General features: G+C 38.2%; 1 protein-coding gene across 4 annotated transcripts in view; it reads right to left on the reverse strand.

Moving 5' to 3' along the window:
* Positions 1-7,228, reverse strand: part of map6a (microtubule-associated protein 6a) — a 29,699-nt gene that overhangs the window by 15,513 nt on the left and 6,958 nt on the right. The window lies entirely within an intron of this gene.

The following is a 7,228-nucleotide window of genomic DNA, read 5'->3' on the forward strand; positions in this document are numbered from 1 at the left end:
CCTCCGGCACGAATATGACCACAGTTTTAACATTTATTAAACAAGCCAGGGGGCTAAAATGTCATGCCGTGAAAAGTAAATTGTTCCGAGCACAAAGGCTGAACATTGCTGTTTGAAAAGAGAACTGCTACCGTCCATCAGTGCACTGGAGGGATGGAAATCACTCACACACACAGAGTGATTACATAACAGGACTTAGGCTCGCTTTCAGGGCCAGGATGGACCAAGAGGCCATAGAGCAAAGACTGATTATACAATGGCATCCAAGGACAAGGGTATAAAACATTTAGATGACACCACAGTGTTTTGTTTGTATAAGTGTGAAGGTTCCACAGTGTGATACACCAGCCTGTACAATAACATACTGTAGTGTAGGTGCTATTCATGGCCAGTGTGATTGGTGAATATACTGCATGTACTGTATACAGTAAACACAAACGGTTATTGACAAGAAATACAAATGTCGATTATATATTTTCAAAATAGTTTGTGGTGTCGTTGCAAATGGATAAACCATTCATTTCTGGTGAGGACCTGGTGAGTTTAGTTAATATGGCATCAACGGACAGTCCACCCGCCGGAATCATATTAACAACACCAGCCTTCTTTTAGTCATCCTACATGAACCGGAACGCAGCCTGCTGACTCACAAACATATTGACCAATGAAAATAAACACTGATTGATTCCTATGCAACTCATTTATAGATACTTGTAGATGGTGCCTAAGGCTTTTGCGGACAGAGGGCATTTTCTTTTACAGACCTGACAATTTTAGCGACTGAAAGCAGACTAGACCTTGTCGAGAGTCTGCGCTCTGCTGATATGTGTTGTGGATTGATTGTCATCATATTTCATTCAGAAATATGACAACATTGTCTTTTGATATGGTGGACCAAAACTGCCAAAATTCTAAATAAATAAATGACTAGGGGTGTGAATTGCGTATTACCTGCCGATTCGATTCGTATCACGATTCATAGGTCACAATTCGATACCGATTAATCCCGATGCGAATCTATACATCGATTATTGCGATTTATTTATTTTTTACTCACATTTAGAAAATACTAATCAGTAAACTTGTACATGTATTTGTATGAAAATTTATTTATTTATCTGAAAATTCAGGCTTATAACTGAGCCACTGCATTTAACAAACAGGTTGCAGTCTGTTTCATGTTTGAACAGCACTGAAATAAAATATTAAGGCTTAATGTTCCATTAACATAACATTCTTCCATGCTTAATGCGTGAATCCTAACCCTAAGTAAGACGTTTTGTTGAATATTCCCATGAAAAATTTATGTTTAAAAATCGATTCGAGAATTGCGCGCTGTAATATCGCGATATTGCCAAATAGATTTTTTCTAACACCCCTATAAATGACTAAAAGAGAAAATAAAAACGGATATAAAAAATATAATTCAAAAATTAAATTAATATATATATATTTACATATATATATATATATATATACACATATATATATATATATATATATATATATATATATATATATATATATACAGTATATACAAATATATATATATATCCATAAATAAAAGTAAAAATAAATCTGAGCTGTCAAACAATAATTTTTTTTAAATCAGATTAATCACATTTTAGAATTTTGATTAATCAGGATTAATCGCTTAATAAAAAAGTAATTTTTTAATCAACATTTTTGTCCCGCCAAATTTGAAGAGCACCGTTTATGTGTTCATTCTTTTGACATTTAATGTTATGAGGACATCTTCAACATTTTTTGATCCACTGCACACGCTCATCCTCCTCTTTTTCTAATCAGTTAATTACATGCATAGTTTAAAATGGGAAAAAATGACCCCGATCTTTTGACATGAACAAATATTCTAAATGTGATACGCAAACATTCATTAAATGCTTTACTTTAATGCATGAAATTATGTTTATTGCTCAAACACAACCTGTGTTACCTTAAACGTAGCCATCTGCTTTCGTGCTAAAGGATAATCTATGGTCAAAATTAATAGTGCGGTTAATCTGCGTTAATTCATGATTAATGCAATATTTTTTTGTGATTAATTAATTAATTAACGCTTTAACTTTGACAGCACTTAAATAAATACAAAAATAAAAACTGAGATTCAAAAAATAAAAAATAAATGTTGAAATAAACACAAAAATAAATATAGAAATAGAATGAAATATCAATCAATAAATAAAAACGCTCTGCTCTCACATTTATTTATTTCATGCTGCAGACGCTCTGCCAAGACGAATAATGTCATTCAAATGAGGGGGCGGTCTTAAGCGTGTCTTTGGTGAACAAGGAATTCTCGCCGACTTGCATAGAGAGCTCCAGCAATGGAGGACTATCTTGTCCACTGTCACCTCAACTTGTTGTCGAGCAACTCAAGTCGCAAGTTGATTTATCTTGAATTTTGGCAGTTTTGGTCCTCCATATTTTGAAACCTCTGAATCATCGTAGAAATCAATTTATTGAAAACACCGCTATTATCTTTGTTGTATTTTTGTAATACCAGTGTTAACCACAGGATGGCAGACATCGCATACCAGCACCTCCAACCCAGAGGTTGTAAAGTGCATCAGAGTGGAAGAGCACATCATGGCCACCACAACACAATCTCAAAAGTACACAAATAACAACGATCACATAACAATAAGATTATTGACTAGAAAATGGTTTGTTGCTTTTGGCTTTGGTTAGACTTTAGTTGTCGTGTTCCTTGTGTCCCGCTTGTCATTGTCTGTCTCGTCAAGTTTTTTAATGCCCACCTGTGCTTGTCATCCTGTTCCCTTGTGTCGTCCAATCAGCTCCCTCAGCCACGTGTCCAGGTGCTTCTTGTTGTCTTGTCAGTTTGTGTGTATCTATGCTGCATTCAAGGAAAGTGGGAGGTCGGAATTTTCTGACTTCATTCCAGGAAGTGAACACGACGGGGACACCCCTTTGAACTCGTACATCTGAGTTGCCATGTTGGGGGGGGGGGCAACAAATCTGACGCCACTTGACAATGGCGAGCCCCATGGATAGAAACTCCATGAATGGCAAAACTTAATTGACAAGATTTTGAACAAATATTTATTTATATTTATGTATTGTTACTTTAATTACTTTAATTATTTGAAACTTTGAGAATGGAACTGGAAGAATCTAATGAGAATATATAACTTCCCACCTTCCTCAAATGCAGCATAAATTCCCTGCGTTCTTTCAGTCCTTGTTGGTTCATTGTCCTTGTCACTTTATTCTCGTTTAATGTTCGGTCTCATAAATGTCAAGTCTTCTTACCAGTATTTATTTGTACTTTGACCCTTGTTTTGTTTGGGTTTTTGACTTTTGTTTATTAAGTGTTTTTGTAAATTGTATTCTCATTTACAGTAAAAGTATTGAGATGATTAACTTTTTAGATCATCAATTCCAAGAAGGATTTTAAGGACTTTAGTTCAGGATTTTTTTTTTTTATTCACACTTCTTTGTTGATGGTAATGACCATTAACATGCAACATCTTTACCATAGCCCCATAGCTTAAAATGTAAGCCCTCTCATTATTTGGGAGAATGTTTGTTTTTCTGTATGCATCACAAGCTATTCTTGTCATAGTGATATTTCCTGCTTTTGAGAGTAAAGCTGCTGACCGGGCTGACCCGCTGTGGTGCAGTTTATGTGCGGAGAAAGGGTTCTTCACTGCAACCAATCACTAGCGCTGACAGGAGTGGAAATGCGCCAGCACGCGGCACGCAACACTGCTTGAATGTGGCACAATATGGGCTGCTATAATAGGAAGACTCATACAGTCTTGTTATGTTATTGGCGAATAAACATCTCCGCAATCCTTGTACAAGAAAAATGAGCATACTGTTTAAGAATATGAGCATGACAAGTTGAATATTTAGATAATGTATTTTTAACTACCGGTATGTCATATAATTGTCAAATATTGGATAAATTAAGATAATCACACTCGGTATGTCTTTTAAGAAACACAGCCTAACTCGATGCAACAGCTTGTCGAGCGTAACTGACGGTAGCCTAACTAGCATGCGCAGACCCGACGGTAACTTTTAGACAGTCAGTCAGCCACTGTCAGTGAAGCTCAAAAGTGAGGTGGATGTCTGTTATGAAGGTCAAACTTTTTAGCACAACTTTAGAACATGTGTCCTCCAAATCTTTAATAGAAATGACTAGGAAAGAGTGAGCTAGCACAATGGTGTTCTCAAAAGGTAGCAGCTACCCTAGCTACAGCCCCCCCCCCCCCCTTTAAATTGGAAAGCCCTAGATTTGTGGAGACTGGGGTCAAGTTTTACAATTTTAAAAATGTGCAGAATTTTACAAGTTATTTCATGTTAAAGATTAGATATCTCTTAATATGAAAAGAAAAATGCGCTGAGCTGTCACCAACGTCTTACAAATGCAATTATGCCATCTAGTGGCAGAAAAAAATTGCTCAACACAAATCCATATCACACTAGTTTTTCTTTCTTTTTCTTTTTTTTACAATACAGTTTAATTTTAATTCAATTTTATAATTTTTTATGAAATTACTGTGACTAAACGATGCATATTAACATCCCCCCCCCACACTTTTATACAAGTCTGAAAATTAAGATTTAGATTTAGAACAGATATAAAATTTGCGATTAATCATGAGTAGACTATTGAAGTCCTGAGATTAATTACGATTAAAAAATTTAATTGCCTGACACCCCTAATTAAAACCCATTTCAAATTGCTCCTTGGTGCCTGTTCTCGCTCTTTTACCATAAAATTCTATCCATCCTGACTTTTGGTGAAACCCTGGATTGGTTGGCAACTTGGCAGTGAATCACAAGATACATAAAGGGAACCGCCAAAACTCACCAATTTGCTTGTTTTGTGCTCGGGGCAGGCCATTGCCGCGTCTCAAAAAACAATATTTCTTTGCCGCAGTCTTGTGGCATCTTGGGAACCATGTTGAAGTGAGTTACAGAGCTTCATGTAGTGGTTTGAAACTATGTTTGGCATCTATAGAAATTTATATTAGCTTTTTTTAGTGGGGTGTTGATTACTTGCGGATTTTTCCCTCCATGAGTGCCAGTGCCGATAATGCTCTGGCAGCTTCTCTTAGAGTACAGTATTCCAGGGAATCAATGAACCCAGAAGACGGCTGTAGCTTCTTTTTATTGTCGCATCAGCGGCCATAAAGACTGGCTTCGGGTCAATACTCTCTCAGTTGGCCTGTCGGATAGCAGCCTCTCTTTGGGTAATATACGGCAGAGGTGGCAAATCTGGGTCCAGAAAGTAAAAACCCTGCCACAGTTTGGCTTTAGCACCAGGTGCTAGCTAGCTAGCTCCCTAGCAGGTAAACAAGCTCCCGGGGAGCTAGCTAGGGAGCTAGCACCTGGTGCTAAAGCCAAACTGTGGCAGGGTTTTAACTTTCTGGACCTGGAGTTGCCACCTATGATACACGGTATGATGCAGGTGATTCTTTGAGCATTTCTATTGGTTGCTTTTCACATATTTAAAGAAGGCTCGGTCAGTATCTTACAGTATCTTATGTAGTGTGAATTAACCGTAATCACACATGTTAATATGAGATTAAATGGGTTACATAAAACAGCTTTAGTACAGTCCGACAAGGACTTGATGGTATGTGATACAAATGTGTATCAGTAGAGATTTTCAGATTACATTTGGCAACAATATGTGAAACTCAGCTTAACGACAACAGAGCATGAAAATCAAAGCAGTTTTATGGACAATCAGTTGCACTTTCTGGGGAAGAGAGATATCACACAGTTTCTTGTGTTATGCCCCAATTCTCTCTTGCCGAAGCAGATTTTTAGTACCCCGCATTGCTTGTCAGGAGAAACACGGCGCTTTGCAGCCTCTCTAAGAGGATCATCCTCAAAATCCAACAATATTCAATCACTTCGCTGCTGTGGGCTACAACCTCATTCAGAAGACAGAGCAGGATGTTTAAGAGCAAAGTCTATTTTGAAAGGATTTGGTTTGAGTTCACTATCGTATGGGAAATCAAGTCTCTTCTGAACTCGATGAACCTGCAGCTTCTGCTTCATTGTCAATGATAAAAATGCACTTTCATATGCTATTTTTTCCTATTCACTTTATAAGAGTAAAAAAAAAAAAATTCCCTTTTGTCCACTGCAGATCACACAATGACAAAGTAGGCATTGTCTGTTTAAAAAAAGAGAACATGAACAAAAGGCTCAGGCAGCTGATGTCTCTCGCCATCACTATCGAGCATAATAAGGCATTTGAAAGTATCTTAAATATGACTTTACTAAGGCACTAGACAACATCCACACAAGAGAATGGACTTTGGATTGGATTGTTGATTTTGTGATCTGTTTGACTTGACATAGCATTGTTTAATTATCTTATCCTTGAGTGCCTTTTGTTTTTGCTTTTACCGAGGTACTTTCCCTTCCTGCCTTTGTCTTGTCTCACCAATTAAGTTTGACCTCTTTTAGCCCCACTCCGTTTTCTTGAGTTTCATGATTTTTCTTGGAGTGTTTAACTCTTCAAGGGGGAGTCAACCGAAAATGTTCTTTACAATAATCAGTTCAATGTGGCCCCACTAGGCATTCTGATTAATGTTGCGCTTGTGAAATATGAATTAAACAGCAAAATCCAGCCGTTTAGGAGGCGGATCATTTTGCTGCTCACTTTCGACTGAAAATTGTCATGTGGGACGTGAATGATTGAGGGATGACGGACCCAAATGAAGGAACATAAGGCAATGCGTGGTACTTTTAAGAAACAAAAGGAAAAAGATGAGCAGACAATTATGATTGGACAGGACGCGACTTAGACTGGTCGCCATGACTGAACAGGATGTGACGAGACCGGTCACCGTGACTGGACAGGACGTGACTACACTGGTCGCCATGACTGGACATGATGTAGCAAGACTGGTCGTCATGACTGGACAGGACGTGACTAGACTGGTCGCCATGATTGGATAGGACGTGACTAGACTGGTCGCTATGACTAGACAGGACGTGACTAGACTGGTTGCCATGACTGGACATGATGTGACGAGACTGGTCGTCATGACTGGACGGGACGTGACTAGACTGGTCGCCATGACTTGACAAGAAGTGACTAGACTGGTCGCCATGACTGGACAAGATGTGACTAGACTGGTCGCCATGACTGGACAGGAGGTGACTAGACTGGTCGCCATGACTGGAGAGGACTGACAAGACTGGTGGCCATAAC

This window comes from Vanacampus margaritifer, chromosome 16 (genome assembly GCF_051991255.1).
Source record: "Vanacampus margaritifer isolate UIUO_Vmar chromosome 16, RoL_Vmar_1.0, whole genome shotgun sequence".
Taxonomy (NCBI): Eukaryota; Metazoa; Chordata; class Actinopteri; order Syngnathiformes; family Syngnathidae; genus Vanacampus; species Vanacampus margaritifer.